We start from the raw sequence: 20,574 nt of genomic DNA on the forward strand, positions 1-20,574 counted from the left end.
GACTATATAGAACTGTTGGTGAATAAGTGGATGTGTATGTAGATTTTGGAATTACTGAATAGGTTGTTCTAACTGGTACTGGTATCTCCATTGTTTCGAAATGTTTAGTTTCTATTTTGAATGTGTGTATCAAGGGTTATATTACACTGAGAGGAGGTCTGCCACTCTTTTATAAGGAAGATATCATGAGTGATGTCATTTGAGATGTCATGAGTGATGTCATGAGTGATGTCACTGACCATGTCATGAGTGATGTAATATGTGACGTCATCAGCAGTACATTGCGGGCGCGCGAGTTATAGTTAGCTGAATTAACTATAACAAGGGAATTTCAATGGTTTTGTATGAGAGAAATGTCCAGCTAACTATAACATGGGTGATACCTATGGTTTTTTCAGTGACTATAAATATATATATATATATATATATATAAATATAAGAAATCCAAGAAAGAGATATATATATATATATATATATATAAAAATATATATATTCACTGAAAAAAAACGTAGGTTTGAGGCCTTATATAGTTAGGAATTAGCATTTAAAAAAACTTTGAAATTCACTCAAAAACTATAAGTTTTAGGGGTGTTATAGTTAGCTGGACATTTCACTCAAACAAACCATTGAAATTGCTCCTATATAGTTAGTTGTACTAACCATATTTCGCGCACCCGCAATCCACTGCTGATGATGTCACATATTACATCATTCATGACATGGTCAGTGACATCACTGATGACATCTCAAATGACATCACTGATATGTCATTTGAATTTGTAAGGTTTTTTAAATGCTAATTCCTAACTATATAAGGCCTGAAACCTATGGTTTTTTCAGTGAATTTCAAAGGTTTTTTAAATGCTAATTCCTAACTATATAAGGCCTGAAACCTATGGTTTTTTCAGTGAATCTCAATGGTTTTTTAAATGCTAATTCCTAACTATATCAGGCCTGAAACCTATGATTTTTCCATTGAATTTCGAAGGTTTTTTAAATGACAATTTTTAAATGTATTAATTGTTATTTTTTTTATACTGATTTACTACATTTTTGAAGGCAGGTGTCCAGAGGGCACGCCCCCTTTTTACAACACTCTGCAGCGCAGCTCCATGGCGCTTACTGGAGATACCTGTTGGACTAGTTCCCTCTAGGGGACCTCTAGATTGAACAGGAATTAATTCCCCAACTTAAACTGCGCAAACGCACCCTGTAGAGTGTTCTAAATTGGGGGATTAAGTTCCCTTGCGTACTGGGGGTCCCTGGAGGCCAACTAGCTCACAATGAGCCTCCATTATGCGCCAGGGGGCTGCGTTGCTTTTCCCCGGCGATCCCCGGGCAGTGTGGGGGGATTGGGGACCCCCCACACTTCTAAATCACTATTCCCCCGTGATTTTGTCCCCCCCGAGGGTAATTTGAAAAAATAAAACGGGTTTTTAAAAAAAAAATTGTGGCCTTGGCGGTCCTCGTGGGACCACCTGGGCAGGCCTTTGGTGGGTCAGGGTGTTTCTACCCTGCCCCCTTTTTGTGTTCTACACATTTGTTTTTCTGCTTTCTTGTGCCTCGGTCTACCGAGCACATATGGCTGCCAACACTTCCTGGTTTGAAGTGTTGAAAGCCAATGAGCATGCAGCTCCTGATCGGAAAGTTTTCGAACTCAAAAAGGGGGCAGGGTAGAAGCACCCTGACCCCCTAGGCCTGCTCAGGGGGTCCCACAAGGACCACCAAGGCCCCAAATATTTTTTGGTTTACACCTCTCTGCAAGACAGCCCCCTGGCGCGTTTGCAGAGGGGGAACTAATTCCCCTTGCATACTGGGTGTCCCTGGGGGCCAACTAGCCCACCAGGATCCTCCAGTATGTGACAGGGGGCTGTGTTGCAGAGAGGTGTAATGAGGCCACGCCCCTTTTTACACCTCTCTGCAATGCAGCCCCCTGGAGTGTTTGCAGAGGGGGAACTAATTCCCCTTGCATACTAGGTGTCCCTGGGGGCCAACTAGCCCACCAGGAGCCTCCAGTATGCGCCAGGGGGCTGCATTGCTTTGCCCCGGGGGGTGGCAGTCCCCGGGGCAGTGTGGGGGGGATTGGGCCCCCCACACTTCTTTTTCACTATGCCCCCAGGATTTGGTCTCCCCGGGGGGTAATTTAAAAAAAAGCAGACCGGGTTGTTTTAAATTTTTTGGGGGCCTAGGGGGTCTTTATAGGACCCCCTGAGCAGGCCTAGGGGGTCAGGGTTTTCTACCCTGCCCCCTTTTTGTGTTTTACACGTTTGTTTTTCTGCTTTCTTGTGCTAGAAGATGGTTGCCAACACTTCCTGGTTTGTAGCGTTGACAGCCAATGAGCATGCCTTTCCGAGCATGAGCTGCATGCTGATTGGCAGCCAACTGTCTGTCAGCACTCCAAACCAGAAATTGTTGACAGCCATCTTGTGCCTCGGTAGACTGAGGGATAAGAAAGCAGAAAAACAAACATGTAGAACTCAAAAAGGGGGCAGGGTTGAAGCACCCTGACCCCCCTAGGCCTGCTCAGGGGGTCCCACAAGGACCCCCAAAGCCTAAAAATGTTGTTTTTTTTCGAAAATCACGGGGTCCGCTTACGGTGCGCGTACACGTACGCGCACGTACGCGGACCGTACGCGGACTCCGCGATTTTCGGATTTTTAAAAAAAAAAATGTTGGGGCCTTGGGGGGCCTTGTGGGACCCCCTGAGCAGGCCTAGGTGCTTCTACCCTGCCCACTTTTTGAGTTCTACACGTTTGTTTTCCTGCTTTCTGGTGCCTCAGTCTACCGAGGCACAAGATGGCTGGCAACAATTTCAGGTTTGGAGTGTTGACAGACAGTTGGCAGCCAATCAGCATGCAGCTCGCGCTCGTAAAAGTCCGCATACGCACGTGTACGTACGCGCACGGTACGTGGACCGTGCGCGCACGGTACGCGTACACATCCGCGTACGGTGCGCGCTTATAGATATATACATTTTTGCGAATTCGATTTTCTCAACAACTACTCAACAGATTTACACCATTTGAGCAAAAGGGCCATTTGCAAACCAAACTCTACCTTTTTGCCAAATTTCTTGTAATTCCGTTCAGTCGTTCGGGCTGTAGCCGTGTCTAATCGTCCTATGGAAAATAACATGGGGAAAACACGTTTTGGGACCCCCCTTTTTTCTCAGCCCCCACTTCACGAATCACCCCAAAACTTTCAGGGAAGGAGCAGGCCATCTTCTTTGAGAAATTCGCGAAGATTCATCAACCTGCGCCAAAGTTATTCCCAATAGAATGTTGCAGATTTCCTATGGAAACTAGGTCCTAACTATATATACCTACTGGCGACCGCCAGTAGGTAATATATATGTATATATATATCCACACTCACAGGAACCCCTTTGACATAGAGCCACACGAGGGTAAGTATAAGGGCCACTTTTATTGGAAGGCAGCCTGCCAGCAGGGACCATCAGGGCAGCAATAATCAAAAGTCAAAAGTTAACGCCAGACGCGTTTCAGGAGTGATCCTTTCTTCAGTGGCATTTTTTGGCAAAGATGGCTGGAAGCGCTTATAAAGACACACACGATAATTGTATCACCCGCCCATAAGGCGTGGCTTCTTGCAAGGAATTATGGGTGATGTAGTGTCCTTGTATTTTCCCCAGTGGGCGCGCCTCCAAACAACTTGAAATCACAGCCTTTTCAAATTTGCAAATGTCCATGGCGGAACCTGCCCCGCTGTATGTGCTGTCGACCGAAACCTTCGAACTGGCTTCCCCCTGCACGGGCTCCAGTTTGCCCTCGTTCCAACAATGGCAGCAATGCTGTGATGCCGCCATCGAGCCGCCAAACGGAATGAGTGGCTGAATGCGTGTCTGAATGGATGATTTGGTGGGTATGGGACTGACTAAATAAGTGAGTGATAGAACATGTCTTAATGTATGCATGGGTGAATGACTAATCTGTGTCAATGTCCGTATCAGTCTGTCAGTAGTGTGTAAGTGGCTGCATGTGTTGGTGAGTAGCTATATGAGTGTCTATAGGGGTTAACGATTGGGTGCCTGAGTTTCTGTGTGGGTGGGTGGGGGGTGTGTGACTCACTGCATGGATGTGTGAGGGTGAACAGCCTTTACAACGAAACTTTTACAACGCACTACCTTTACAAAGCAACTTTTACAACGCAAACTATTACAACGCATTGCTCTGGGGGCGCTCTAGAATAGGGAATAGGTTAATTTACTATCCAATAACCTTCCCTAGTGTCCACGGGGACTGGAGTTGGAATAGTAAATTAAACTATTCACTATCCAGCACCCCAAAGCACTATGCGTTGTAATAAACTGCGTTGTAATACTTACGTTGTAAAGGCATGCGATGTAAATGCATGCGTTGTAATGTCATACATCCATGTGTGAGGGGTGAATCACTGGGTAATGGGTTCATGAGTGAGTGTTCAAGAGTGAGTGGATATCTCAGTGGTATATGTGTAAGTAACTACATATGGGAAAGGCAGTATATGTAAGTGCTGGAGTATATAAGTGACTATATGTAAAAGTGAGGATTGTGACAATGACTGTTTGGATCAGTGTGTGCTTGAGTCAGTGATTGATAAGATAGTAAGTATGTATTAGTATCTGTATGAATAAGTGAGGTGGTGTGTCTATAACTGTATAGGTGAGTAAATGGCAATGTGATTAATTCTTTGCCTGACCGACTAGGTGTATCATTAACTCTATGAGTGAGAGGCAGTGTGTGAGTGTCTGTATGGGTATATGATTGCATATATAAGTGTCTGTATAGATGAGTGACTGCATGAATGAGCGACTGTATGGGTGAGTGAGTGGATGTGTGTGCATCTATGAATCAGTGAGTGGGTATGTACTAACTGGTATTGATGTGTGGATGGTTTCGAGAATGGTGGTCTGTATTTTAGAGTGAGTGTATCAAAGATTATATTAGGGTGTGAAGAGGTGCATCACATATTATACATGGTCAGTGACATCACTGATGACATCACTGATGACATCTCAAATGACATCACTGATGACATCACTGATGACATAATTCATGTGACAATCAAATACACCTCATCACACACTAGTATAATCTTTCATCACTCACTGTAAAATAGAAAGTGCCATATTTAAAACCATTGACACACCAATAGAAATTTCTAAACACCCACTCATTTATTCATAGAACTATACACACATCTAATCACTTACCTATAGATTCAGTGTTATATGCAGTGAATAATCAACCGAACACTATCAAATATACTTATACGCCTATTTCAACATTACACACCAGCACACATTGTATTCACTTATAAAGACATCCTTCTGACTTATGCAAACAATTGATTATACTTACATTTACTCACCTACACACTTATACAAACACCACTTCATCTATTTATATAGACAGTAACTCACACTTAGTGTGTTATGAAATCACTATTACAAGTATACAGTTATCCATATAGTGACTCATACAATCACTAAGTCTTAGGCAAACTTAATTAGATATAACTGTAACATACACTGCCTTTTTTTTTCAAGTTTAATGGAGATGTACCATTGAGAGAAATATTTCATCACCACCACACCCATAAACATATACACCCACTGAAAGAACTGTTATAACATGTAGTCTTAACCTCATATACCTACTGAATGAACTATTCACACATTTTTTGGCAATCACACACCCCCCACCAAAACACATAGACATTCATTTACCCATACAAATACTCAGTTAAGAAACCATTAACAAATATAGTCTTTAACATAGCAATTAAAACAAAGCAATAAAGACTTTCACACAGTTTAGTAACTACACATTATATATAGTGAGACTCTACAAATTAGTCAAGGAAACAATCAATAACACTGTTACTAAATCCACCATCCACACATTTATATTTATATATCCACTCATTCTTCAATGCAAAGTAATGTATATATAATACATATTTAAATATCAAAGCAAACCACATTCACTGGATGATGTCTTCAGTGATGTCATCAGTGATGTCATTTGAGATGTCATCAGTGATGTCATCAGTGATGTTACTGACCATGTCATCAATGATGTAATATGTGACATCATCAGCAGTGGATTGCGGGCACGCGAGTTATAGCGAGTACAACTAACTATAACGGGGGAATGTCAATGGTTTTGTATGAGTAAAATGTCCAGCTAACTATAACTGGTGTGAAACCTATGGTTTTTTTCAGTGAATTTCAAAGGTTTTTTAAATGCTAATTCCTAACTTTAACGAGTGTGAAACCTATACGGCCTTATTTACGAGCCCCCTGCGCCTCCGGAACGTCACTTTTTGTGACGTTCCAGTGGCGCAGAAGACTGAGTGATATTTATCAGGCAGGACTAAGCCACTTTTTGGGGCCAATCCTGCCTGATAAATATCAGTCCCTTTAACGCAGTGTCCTGCATTAAAGGGGCGTGCAATGGGTGTTGCTGGGGGCGTTCCCAGCAGCATCCATGGACTTGAGTAATTTATAGCAGCCTCAAAGTCAGTCTTTCAAAAATTCCAAAGTATAGGACATGATAATCCAAATCCAAATGTTTCTCAAGAAAAGTCATAAACCGTGTCAGTGGGTCATATCTGCCCAAACGCCAATATTCAGAATGATTGAAAATGACTTTTCTTGAGAAACATTTGGATTTGGATTATCATGTCCTATACTTTGGAATTTTTGAAAGACTGACTTTGAGGATGCTATAAATTACTCAAGTCTGCCCGAATTGTGTGGGTAAAATTGATACCTAGTCACTTTCAATAAGAATGTACTTACGACTCGTCTAACATTTTGAAGAAATATCTAGTTATATGACAACAGAATACCGACATAACTTGAAGGAAATAAGAACGCCCTGAAGAAGTTCTGTTGTACAGAACGAAACGCGTCGACTGGCTGTGGTACATAAACTTAAGGAAAATAAAAGCATTTGAATATACACCAAGATTCAGCGCTTTAATAAGGACTCCAAGTGATATGATTTGATTGGACTTGTTGTGCAACTGGTGCTGTGCCAAACTTTGGAATATTCTCCACTACTCTCTACGACTCCACCACTCTCTAATACTCACTCTCTACTACTCATTCTCTACTACTCTACTACTCTCTACTACTCTCTCTCTACTACCCACTATCTACTACTCTCTACTACTCACTCTCTACTACTCTCTCTCTACTACTCACTCTTTACTACTCACTCTCTACTACTCACTCTCTACTTCTCACTCTCTACTACTCTCTACTACTCACTCTCTATTACTCTCTATGACTCACTCTCTACTTCTCACTCTCTACTACTCTCTACTACTCACTCTCTGCTACTCTCTCTACTGCTCTCTACTACTCACTCTCTACTCTGTATTACTCACTCTCTACTCTCTACCTCTCTCTACTTCTCTCTCTACTAATCTCTACCTCTCTACCTCTACCTCTCTTTACACGCACACATATACACATATACACATATATGAAAGCTCCGAGTTACCCACAGGTTAAGGATGCACTCATCCAGCAGCCCTTGCTTCAAACGGGTAAAGACATCTCGGCACCCCAGTCTGCAGCTTCTCATGTCTCGATTAAAAGCCTGACGCGTTTCTGAGCCTACGCTCGTCTTCAGAGGCTCGACTTGAGTTAGACGCTTTGACACTCCCACTATTTAACCGCCCTCAGATGAGCGAACTTGTGTGAGTTGGAACGCACTGCCTTGTGGGACTTGTAGTTCCTGTCTCTTCCCTGTATGGGTACGTGTTCTGCCATTTCATAGCCCTGGATGGGCCCCGGGATGCAGATGTCCATAGATCCCTTGGCTGCTGCTTCACAACAGGTTCGGCGACTTCCGACCCGTGACCCCCATGGATCTTCCGCGGGGGGTGCACCCTTCGCGGCTGGGCTGCCGCGTGCAAATGAAAGCTCCGAGTTACCCACAGGTTAAGGATGCACTCATCCAGCAGCCCTTGCTTCAAACGGGTAAAGACATCTCGGCACCCCAGTCTGCAGCTTCTCATGTCTCGATTAAAAGCCTGACGCGTTTCTGAGCCTACGCTCGTCTTCAGAGGCTCGACTTGAGTTAGACACTTTGACACTCCCACTATTTAACCGCCCTCAGATGAGCGAACTCGTGTGAGTTGGAACGCACTGCCTTGTGGGACTTGTAGTTCGTGTCTCTTCCCTGTATGGGTGCGTGTTCTGCCATTTCATAGCCCTGGATGGGCCCCGGGATGCAGATGTCCATAGATCCCTTGGCTGCTGCTTCACAACAGGTTCGGCGACTTCCGACCCGTGACCCCCATGGATCTTCCGCGGGGGGGTGCACCCTTCGCGGCTGGGCTGCCGCGTGCAAATGAAAGCTCCGAGTTACCCACAGGTTAAGGATGCACTCATCCAGCAGCCCTTGCTTCAAACGGGTAAAGACATCTCGGCACCCCAGTCTGCAGCTTCTCATGTCTCGATTAAAAGCCTGACGCGTTTCTGAGCCTACGCTCGTCTTCAGAGGCTCGACTTGAGTTAGACGCTTTGACACTCCCACTATTTAACCGCCCTCAGATGAGCGAACTCGTGTGAGTTAGAAAGCACTGCCTTGTGGGACTTGTAGTTTGTGTCTCTTCCCTGTATGGGTGCGTGTTCTGCCATTTCATAGCCCTGGATGGGCCTCGGGATGCAGATGTCCATAGATCCCTTGGCTGCTGCTTCACAACAGGTTCGGCGACTTCCGACCCGTGACCCCCATGGATCTTCCGCGGGGGGGTGCACCCTTCGCGGCTGGGCTGCCGCGTGCAAATGAAAGCTCCGAGTTAACCACAGGTTAAGGATGCACTCATCCAGCAGCCCTTGCTTCAAACGGGTGAAGACATCTCGGCACCCCAGTCTGCACCTTCTCATGTCTCGATTAAAAGCCTGACGCGTTTCTGAGCCTACGCTCGTCTTCAGAGGCTCGACTTGAGTTAGACGCTTTGACACTCCCACTATTTAACCGCCCTCAGATGAGTGAACTCGTGTGAGTTGGAACGCACTGCCTTGTGGGACTTGTAGTTCGTGTCTCTTCCCTGTATGGGTGCGTGTTCTGCCATTTCATAGCCCTGGATGGGCCCCGGGATGCAGATGTCCATAGATCCCTTGGCTGCTGCTTCACAACAGGTTCGGCGACTTCCGACCCGTGACCCCCATGGATCTTCCGCGGGGGGTGCACCCTTCGCGGCTGGGCTGCAGCGTGCAAATGAAAGCTCCGAGTTACCCACAGGTTAAGGATGCACTCATCCAGCAGCCCTTGCTTCAAACGGGTAAAGACATCTCGGCACCCCAGTCTGCAGCTTCTCATGTCTCGATTAAAAGCCTGACGCGTTTCTGAGCCTACGCTCGTCTTCAGAGGCTCGACTTGAGTTAGACGCTTTGACACTCCCACTATTTAACCGCCCTCAGATGAGCGAACTCGTGTGAGTTGGAACGCACTGCCTTGTGGGACTTGTAGTTCGTGTCTCTTCCCTGTATGGGTGCGTGTTCTGCCATTTCATAGCCCTGGATGGGCCCCGGGATGCAGATGTCCATAGATCCCTTGGCTGCTGCTTCACAACAGGTTCGGCGACTTCCCACCCGTGACCCCCATGGATCTTCCGCGGGGGGGTGCACCCTTCGCGGCTGGGCTGCCGCGTGCAAATGAAAGCTCCGAGTTACCCACAGGTTAAGGATGCACTCATCCAGCAGCCCTTGCTTCAAACGGGTAAAGACATCTCGGCACCCCAGTCTGCAGCTTCTCATGTCTCGATTAAAAGCCTGACGCGTTTCTGAGCCTACGCTCGTCTTCAGAGGCTCGACTTGAGTTAGACGCTTTGACACTCCCACTATTTAACCGCCCTCAGATGAGCGAACTCGTGTGAGTTGGAACGCACTGCCTTGTGGGACTTGTAGTTCGTGTCTCTTCCCTGTATGGGTGCGTGTTCTGCCATTTAATAGCCCTGGATGGGCCCCGGGATGCAGATGTCCATAGATCCCTTGGCTGCTGCTTCACAACAGGTTCGGCGACTTCCGACCCGTGACCCCCATGGATCTTCCGCGGGGGGGTGCACCCTTCGCGGCTGGGCTGCCGCGTGCAAATGAAAGCTCCGAGTTACCCACAGGTTAAGGATGCACTCATCCAGCAGCCCTTGCTTCAAACAGGTAAAGACACGGGTAAAGACATCTCGGCACCCCAGTCTGCAGCTTCTCATGTCTCGATTAAAAGCCTGACGCGTTTCTGAGCCTACGCTCGTCTTCAGAGGCTCGACTTGAGTTAGACGCTTTGACACTCCCACTATTTAACCGCCCTCAGATGAGCGAACTCGTGTGAGTTGGAACGCACTGCCTTGTGGGACTTGTAGTTCGTGTCTCTTCCCTGTATGGGTGCGTGTTCTGCCATTTCATAGCCCTGGATGGAGCGTCTAACTCAAGTCGAGCCTCTGAAGACGAGCGTAGGCTCAGAAACGCGTCAGGCTTTTAATCGAGACATGAGAAGCTGCAGACTGGGGTGCCGAGATGTCTTTACCCGTTTGAAGCAAGGGCTGCTGGATGAGTGCATCCTTAACCTGTGGGTAACTCGGAGCTTTCATTTGCACGCGGCAGCCCAGCCGCGAAGGGTGCACCCCCCCCGCGGAAGATCCATGGGGGTCACGGGTCGGAAGTCGCCGAACCTGTTGTGAAGCAGCAGCCAAGGGATCTATGGACATCTGCATCCCGGGGCCCATCCAGGGCTATGAAATGGCAGAACACGCACCCATACAGGGAAGAGACACGAACTACAAGTCCCACAAGGCAGTGCGTTCCAACTCACACGAGTTCGCTCATCTGAGGGCGGTTAAATAGTGGGAGTGTCAAAGCGTCTAACTCAAGTCGAGCCTCTGAAGACGAGCGTAGGCTCAGAAACGCGTCAGGCTTTTAATCGAGACATGAGAAGCTTCAGACTGGGGTGCCGAGATGTCTTTTCCCGTTTGAAGCAAGGGCGGCTGGATGAGTGCATCCTTAACCTGTGGGTAACTCGGAGCTTTCATTTGAACGCGGCAGCCCAGTCGCGAAGGGTGCACCCCCACGCGGAAGATCCATGGGGGTCACAGGTCGGAAGTCGCCGAACCTGTTGTGAAGCAGCAGCCAAGGGATCTATGGACATCTGCATCCCGGGACCCATCCAGGGCTATGAAATGGCAGAACACGCACCCATACAGGGAAGAGACACGAACTACAAGTCCCACAAGGCAGTGCGTTCCAACTCACACGAGTTCGCTCATCTGAGGGCGGTTAAATAGTGGGAGTGTCAAAGCGTCTAACTCAAGTCGAGCCTCTGAAGACGAGCGTAGGCTCAGAAACGCGTCAGGCTTTTAATCGAGACATGAGAAGCTTCAGACTGGGGTGCCGAGATGTCTTTTCCCGTTTGAAGCAAGGGCTGCTGGATGAGTGCATCCTTAACCTGTGGGTAACTCAGAGCTTTCATTTGCACGCAGCAGCCCAGCCGCGAAGGGTGCCCCCCCCGCGGAAGATCCATGGGGGTCACGGGTCGGAAGTCGCCGAACCTGTTGTGAAGCAGCAGCCAAGGGATCTATGGACATCTGCATCCCGGGGCCCATCCAGGGCTATGAAATGGCAGAACACGCACCCATACAGGGAAGAGACACGAACTACAAGTCCCACAAGGCAGTGCGTTCCAACTCACACGAGTTCGCTCATCTGAGGGCGGTTAAATAGTGGGAGTGTCAAAGCGTCTAACTCAAGTCGAGCCTCTGAAGACGAGCGTAGGCTCAGAAACGCATCAGGCTTTTAATCGAGACATGAGAAGCTGCAGACTGGGGTGCCGAGATGTCTTTACCCGTTTGAAGCAAGGGCTGCTGGATGAGTGCATCCTTAACCTGTGGGTAACTCGGAGCTTTCATATACACATATATATATATATATATATTTATATATGCATATATATGAATATGCATTATATATATGAATGTGTATTACCTACTGGCGGTCGCCAGTAGGTATATATAGTTAGGATTTTTTCCCTATGGGATTTTTGAAAATTCTATGTCTAATAACTTTGGCGTTTGTGGACGGAATTGGCTGAAATTTTCAGGAAAATGGAACATTTTGTTTCTGAGCAGCCCCTGAAAATTTGGGGGGGGTTCGTCCAGGGGGGACCGAGAAAAAAGGGGGGTCCCAAAACGTGTTTTTAACATTGAGTTTTCCATAGGGCGGTTAGCCTCACTTTTAGCCCGAACGGCTGAATGGATTTGCACGAAACTTGGCAAAATTGTAGGGACTGGTAGCCCGATGTGCCTTTTGTAGGTCTCAATATATGTGCTCCAGTGGATTTTGAGAAATTAACGTTTAAAAAAAGATATATATCTGTAAGCGCGGACCAGGCAGCGCCCCGGTTCGCGGACCTTAAGCGTATCGGAACTTCGCGTAGCGAAGCTGATTGGCTTTCCGGTGTCTGTCAACATTCTAAACAGTCCGGAGCGGCCGCCATCTTGTCTCTCGGTAGGATCGAGAGACAAGAGGAGGCCAAAACAAAGGGGGAAATAACTATAAGGGGGCATAGTAGATCCTCGCTGACCCCCTAGGTTTAATGTGGAGGTTTTAAAGGGGCCCCGCGAAGCAAAAAAAAAAAATTTTTTTTTTTGTTTTTTTTCGTGGTTAGCGCCCGGTACGCGAACCGGGAAGCGTTCTGGGGAGCGTACCACAATGAAAAATAAATGATAGACTTTTCAAATGCTGTATGTTAATTGATTGTTGGTTTTGTTGATTATTTTTTATTTTTTTTAATTTTTTAAGCTTTTTTTATTGTGTTTCATAATTTATTAAACTTTCTAACATTTCATTGTCAGAAATTTCATAATAATCATGGAATATAGATTGTAGTCTCTGAGGTTGTAAAATGTCCTCATTTGCAAGGAGGTTATCTACTGCTTGTACACATTGCAGTAGTTCTTGGTCCCAAGTTTCATCCATAAATTCAATCTCATTTGGATCAATGATTTCTGTGTTGGACTCTGGAAGGACAATTTCAAATGAAATGTTTTGTTCACTTTCCATTTTCCCTGAAATTTGCATAAAAAAAATATATATTAGTAGAGGTAGGGCACTGTTGGGATTAATTTTAGATAGGCAGTTTTTAACAGAGAATTTATCTTTGGGCAGTGTATAGTATCAGAGTGGAAGTAGGAATATAAAAAAGTGTATCTAAATTTATAAGTACTACAGAGGGATAGTATATAACTAACAGAAAAAGTTTGCCATATTAACTTAAAGTGCACAATATACTTCAGTTTTAAAAATAACAACTTACCTTTAAAAAGAAGTTGAAGTTATTAATGAAAATCCTATTGAAATGTACACCAGGAAGTAGTAGTCAAAATGGCTGTGTTTCCTTCTCTTCCTTTATATATATTCGGGTACATAACCAATCAAATGTCAGGTAAAAAAAGTAGAAAATGAAAGTAACATTTTAATTGGTTGTCAATTCCAACATTTCAGATGTGTTTTGTGAAGTAATTTACCTCACGGTATTTAGAGAGGTCTACAGGCTAAATGGCTAAATGGAATTCCAATCAAATTTGTGAAAATGGTAGGGATTGGTATGTAGTATGAGCTAATCTATATTTGGTGAAATTGTCTCAAGTGGCTTTTCTGTGAACTACTTTCCCACCTTTTTTGATGGTGCGCTTCCCAGGGAGCGACCCGGTACGAGAACCGTTGAGCGCCCCGGTTCGCGTACCTTAAGCGTTCCGGGAGTCCACCATTTTGTGTTTCGGTCGAATTAAGATACAAGATGGAGGGCAAATAATGTTCAGAATGGGTAGAAGGGGGCACGGTAGACTTATCTTGACCCCCTAGGTTTTCTGAGGGTGGCTGAGGAGGTTTATATGTGCGAAAAAAAAACATTTTTTTAAAAAATTTCGCGAGGTTAGCTCCCGGTACGCGTACCGGGTAGCGCCCCCGGGAGCGTACTTTGTTGAAAATTAGTGAAAAAAGTTAGAGTAAAATAATAATTGTGAGTGATTAGATGTAGGGTAGCTCTGAGAAGAGCTTTTGGGTTTATGGTACATTTAGGTACTTATAAGTAGGTACCAATGCACATTCTTAAATTCAGAGTGAAAACTCTGTTGCCCTCATCTGAGAAGTGAACTCCATCTCCTCTGTAGATATCTTGCATGTAGTAACGCAAGTTATTGTTGTACAGGGAGCCCATTCCATGGTCTCTCATGTAAGCTGAAACAGATTTGTTTACATGCTTCCTCGACTTCTCAATTTGTGGACAAAATTGGTTTGACCACCTCCATTTCTGTCTTTGGCATATATTTGAATATACCAAGGCAGTCTGAGGAAAAAGTGCCATTAATTGCTCAAAGGTGTCCTTTAAAAGCATTTCCAGACCTACACCAGTCAAAGTGCCCAAGTCATTACCTCCACAGTGCACAATTAACAGGTCAGGTTTTGGCAAATGCATAAAGGTTTTCACCAATGGTATCAATTGGTGACATTTTAATCCTCTGTGGCCAAACCACTTAATTTCCACATCTTGTAAATTGAGGTTAGGTAAATTCCTGCTTTCAACGTACCTTTGAGCCCAGTGAATATAACTATGACCAACAATCCAGACAGAAAACATGGTGAGAGAAGGTTCTCCTGCAGTCAGATGAAGTGTGGCAATGAAATGGCAGTTGAAAAAATGAGAGTTTGAAATGAAAAAAACTGTGGAGTTTCTGTGTTCATGAAGTAGTAACAGTGATTGGTGGATTTTGATTGATGAAAACAGAAAGTTAGGGTGTACAGATGTGTTGTTTGAAAGATGTATTTTGAGTGGTCAATAAAAAATCATTAAATGAAAGAAAGCACTGGATATGCAGGTGCACTGAGAGTTCAGAGTTCAATTGCAACATTGTTGTGTGAACTTGCAAACACCAGAGTTTCTCCAAGAGGTGGTTGCTATGGAAAATAGGCAGAAAGGGCAGAGGGGGAAGGGTTTTCATTTGAAAAAAAGTGAGGGAAGAGTTTTGATTGGGTGACATGAGAAATATGTGTGAAGAATTACAGCATTTCTGTGCTTTTGATAGCTGCAGACTCTGGAGTGCATACCTTTTGCTCTGCTGAAGACAAATTGGTGTGTTTCTTAGACTGTTTTCAAACTGAAAGTATTTGCTAAGGTGAGAAAATATTTCTTTACTTTAGATAGAGAATAGTGTGCTTTAAGGAGAAAATTATGATTTATGTGGCGCAAATTGCTTGTAAATATGCTCTCACATGTGCATGGAAAATTTTGATTTTGAATGTTTGTGTTACATAGCCATGTTAAAAGTGACGCAACCATGCTGGAAAGCCAATCAAAAAATGATTTCATGTGTTTTAATGACATTTTAAGTCATTTTCTGATGTGCAGTGTTTAGAAATTATGATTTGAAAATCGTTTTTGAGGAAAAGGAATTGTTTTTAAATTCATGACAAGGATATAATGGTGTATGGTTCTTTATAAGGCAATTGACTGTCCCTGATGTTATTTTTCTCATTTTAGTGTAAGACCTTTCTCTGTGGCGCAAATTGCTTGTAAATATGCTCTCACATGTGCATGGAAAATTTAGATTTTGAATGTTTGTGTTAAATAGCCATGTTAAAAGTGACTAAACCATGCTGGGAAGGCAATCAAAAAACGCTTTCATGTGTTTTAATGACATTTTAAGTCATTTTCCCATGTGCAGTGTTTAGAAATTATGATTTTAAAATCGTTTTTGGGGAAAAGGAATTGTTTATAAAATCATGACAAGGACATAATGGTGTATGGTTCTTTATAAGGCAATTGACTGTCCCTGATGTTATTTTTCCCATTTTAATGTAAGACCTTTCTTTGTGGCGCAAATTGCTTGTAAATATGCTCCCACCTGTGCATGGAAAATTTTGATTTTGAATGTTTGTGTTACATAGCCATGTTAAAAGTGACCCTACCATGCAGGAAAGCCAATCAAAAAACGCTTTTATGTGTCTTAAGGACAATTTAAGTAATTTTCCCATGTGTAGTGTTTTGAAGTTATGATTTGAAATTCGTTGTTGAGGTAAAGGAATGTTGTTAAAATTTATGTGCGCCATATGCCCCCAAATTTGGAATGGTAAAGAATCGCTATTTATTCCTTAAAATTCGCTTTTTTGGAAATGCAAAATAGTTATATGATACATATGGCGGTTGATGTCTAACAAGATAAGAAGCTTACGGATACATTTATGATGACTGGTGCAATGAAGTAGAAATCACTTACTTCATTGGTAGGCCTTTACAATAAATTATCTCCTCTGTATTCTTCATCAAGCGTAACTTTAATCTGCAATCCTGAGTAGGCCTCACCTTAAACAAACCTCTGGATAGGCCACATCTTATTGTCATCCTGAATTAATCATTTAAAATGCTAGGGACAGATTTATGATAGGTGTATACCTCTTTTGTGCCACTTAGAAAACATTGTCCATGGGGAAATGACTTAAAATGTCCTTAAGACACATGAATGTGTTATTTTAAAACGTTTGCAATTTTTTTGGGTCACTTTCAACATGGCTATGTGTCTGAAACAGTCAAAATCTAAATTTGCAATGCACAGGTGGGAGCATATTTACAAGGAATGTGCTTCATGGGGAAAGGTCTTATAATGTAATATGGGAAAAATGACATTAGAGATACTGAAATGCCTTATAGAGAAGCATACACCATTATGTCCTTGTCATAAATTTGCAAACCATTACTTTTCCCCAAAAACGATTTTCAAATTATATTTTGAAAACACTGCACATGTGGAAATTACTTAAAATGTCAATAATTCAAAATTTGTGATTCCTTAAATGCAATGTATCAAAAAAAAAATATGTAAAAAATGATATTAAGGATTTGGAAACTACCACCAACTTCTAGTTTGTGGTAATTTGCGAATTCTTTTCAAAAAGCATTTTTTTCAACAAAAAAAAAAGGTCCCATATGACGCCCATACATGCCATTAGGGCATGTAGGTGTGCCATGTGCTCCCAAATTTCTTTTTCAGGGGTGCAGCAGGGTGTTCTTGAGATACCCCTGCACGCTTGAAAAAAATCCTATTTTGTGATGAGCTAATTGCTAATCACAAATTGCAACATTAATTCCTATGAGCCTCCTAGCCTATGGAAATGAATGGGTAATTTGCAATTAGCAATTTGCTCATTGCAAATTAGGAATAGTAAAGAATTGCTATTTATTCCTTAAAATTTGCTATTTAGGAAATGCAAAATAGTTTGATGATACATATGGTGGTTCATCTGTAACAAGATAAGAAGCTTAGGGATACATTTATGATGACTGGCGCAATAAAGTGCACATTACTTACTTCATTGGTAGTCCTTTATATGTATTATCTCCTCTGTATTCTTCATCAAGCGTACCTTTAATCTGCAATCCTGAGTAGGCCTCACCTTAAACAAACCTCTGGATAGGACACACTTTATTGTCATCCTGGATTAATCATTTAAAATGCTAGGGATAGATTTATGATAGGTGTATGCCTTTTTTCTGCCACTGTGCGTCACTTTTATGATGCAGCGGTGGTGCATAATATTTGCTATGAGGTGACAACATTAAAAATTGATGCATTTAGGCAGATATGTCATAGTGTAAAAAAAAAACGTACCACATAAAACCCAATCAGCAGTAATGCAAAAGATGCACCATGTCGCAAGACAGGCCTCACTTGGGGCCATATGTATCAAGCTAATTAGCATTTGCAAAGATCAAAATTCTATGAATTTCGGCCTTTGCGAATGTTAATTAGACAAATGGTATGTATCAAACAACTTTGATGCAAAATAAGGAGTAGCAAAATTTGCTATTCCTTATTTTGCGATTGCACTGAAGCATTTGTAAATTTTGTGACTACTTAAATGCAATGTATCAAACAAAAACTATGTAAAAAATGACATTAAGGATTTGGAAACTATTGTGGTAAATTAGTGGTAATTTGTGAATTCTTTTCAAAAAGCTTTTTTTCAAAAAAAGAAAAGGTGCCATATGACGCCAACACATGCCCTTAAGGCATGTATGTGTGCCATATGCCCCTAAATTTGTTTTTCAGGGGTGCAGCAGGTGTTCTTGAGACACCCCTGCACCCTTGGAAAAATTCCTACTTTGTGATGAGCAAATTGCTAATCGCAAATTAAACCTTCATTCATATTAGCCTCCTAGGCCATGGAAATGAATGGGTAACTTGCAATTAGCAATTTGCTCATCGCAAATTAGGAATGGTAAAGAATCGCTATTTATTCCTTAAAATTCGCTATTTAGAAAATGTAAAATATTTTGATGATACATATGGCAGTTCATCTGTAACAAGATAAGAAGCTTAGGGATAGATTTATGATGAGTGGCGCATCACCAGGGATGTGACAGTCATCCTGCGCCACTGTTCCGCCACCCATGTTGTGCTGCATTTACAATGCGGCGCAGCATGGGGCAAAAACGGCACAGATGCGTGACGCATCTGTGCCGTAAAGGTGGCGCATTGCTGGAGTTGTATCGTAAGTGCGATGCAGCTCCAGCAAGGCTCAGGGGTGCCCCATCTCTACAATGCTGCGTCAAGACCTATGCCAGCTTCAAGCAGGCGCAGGGTTTTGAAGCAGCTTTCTCCTATCTGATTGTAAATGCGGCACACCATGGGTGGTAAAGCAGTGGTGCACATTAACTGGTGCATGCCTGGGGATGTGCCATTTAATATAAATCTGCACTTTAACATTTGAGTATGTGCAGGGGACACAGAGTCGTTGAGGCTTATCCAAGGTTAAGAACAGATGAGTCCTGTTCAGTGAAAAATTAGACATAGGCTTCACCTGCTCAGCATCGCTGGACATGGCTAAATAATAGCTGCAAAATGTTACTCTTGTTAAATAATTTTACTATTATAATCTGTGAGATTTGTCTCTTACTCTGCAACATCTCATTGTTGTTATCTTTCTTTAAAGATAAAGACAACCTCAACATGAGCGACAATCTGCAATCAGTTGATTTTGACCTCATCATTGAACTTGTAATTGAAACATCAGTGGATGTTGATCCATTGGATGACTTAAATCCTGAGGATGAAGAAGAGCGTGATGAGGATGCAGATTTGTCCGAATTATATGATATAGGATGGGAAGCTGACCTGCTTGAGCCTTTGGAATTATAAACATTTATTTTTAAAATTTATAATCAATAAAAAGTAAAAAGGTAAACCGTTTAATTTAAAAATAAAGACACCTTCAAAAACAGGTTATGTGTAGTGTCTTCAATAAAATATTAAAATATGCTCATAAAATTAGATCAGATTCACATATAAAATAGCATAGGTAACATAAATATAAATGTCATTTCTTTTCTGGTATTTCTGTATTGTAAAAATGGCAATGACTAAAAAATCTTCAAATTAAAATGTCAAGTAGTGTGTTATGTTTTTGATCACTATTACTGATTTACTGTTTGATAATAATGTTTATTAACATTTTTTATTATATTTTTCCTCAGATTCAACTGCAGATCATTTCAAGATTTCAATATGCCTACAGTACTAAGACAGATAAAGGCTGCAAAACGTCAAAGACAGCAGGAGAAAAAAAAAACGCAGCAGTCCTCTAACAAAAAGATTTCTCAAGCCACGAAGAAAGCACCGGGTAAGAGCTCTAAATATTTCATAAGAAATATTTGTAATAAAAAAAATATTACTACAGAAAATGTTTCAATCCATAACACGAGAAGTAAATCAAATGGAAAGAAAAGGACAAATGAAAATGTTACTGCTAGAGCAAGAGATAACTCTGTGCATGATAGTAGAAGGAAACAACAGTTTAGGGAGATTCGTAAACGAATGTTCCGTAACAGGATAATTGGCAATTTGTTAAAAAATATTAAGAAAGGTCAACAGAAACTAGTTTTTTATAAGAGAAAAAAAAAAGTTGAGAAAGTTATTGTTCAGGCATTTGAAATTAAACGTAAGTTATTTATTTTGATAATCAATAGAATTAGGAAGCTAAACAAGGCAATTTTTGATTTCAAAAGAAATAGTAGATGGAAGAGAATAGTTAATCGTAGTAATTTTTGTGAAGTTTTTTCTGGAGAATGGATACATAGTTCAAGCTGTGAGGCATTTTTTAATGAAGAGAGTTATTTCCAGGATAATGATTTGGTGCATGCAGTTGACATCAGTGGTCGTGCTTATGAAGTGAAAGATGGTTGTCCAGTTGAAAAAGAAAAACTTGTGACAACAGAGGCAGAAGAGTTGTTAGGTAATGAGGTTTTAGGAAGACGTGCTAAGGGTCCTGTGTACACCTGGAAGTGTAGTAGTATTTGCAGTGTGCGACAGGATTCCATCAATTTGCTTTGTGATTTTGTACGGTCATTTAACAAAAAAAGTTTGAAGCAGAAAATGAGGTTGTTGCAAGAATTAGATCCTTGCAGAGTAAGAGAAGTGACAGGTTTGCATGGTCATTCACTGGCTTGTCTATCCAGGAGAGTATGCCAGAGTGTTTTTCATCATTTCAGGATGCTAGCAGTGCATCATAAC

This window comes from Lissotriton helveticus, chromosome 2_1 (assembly GCF_964261635.1).
Source record: "Lissotriton helveticus chromosome 2_1, aLisHel1.1, whole genome shotgun sequence".
In the NCBI taxonomy this organism is placed as follows: Eukaryota; Metazoa; Chordata; class Amphibia; order Caudata; family Salamandridae; genus Lissotriton; species Lissotriton helveticus.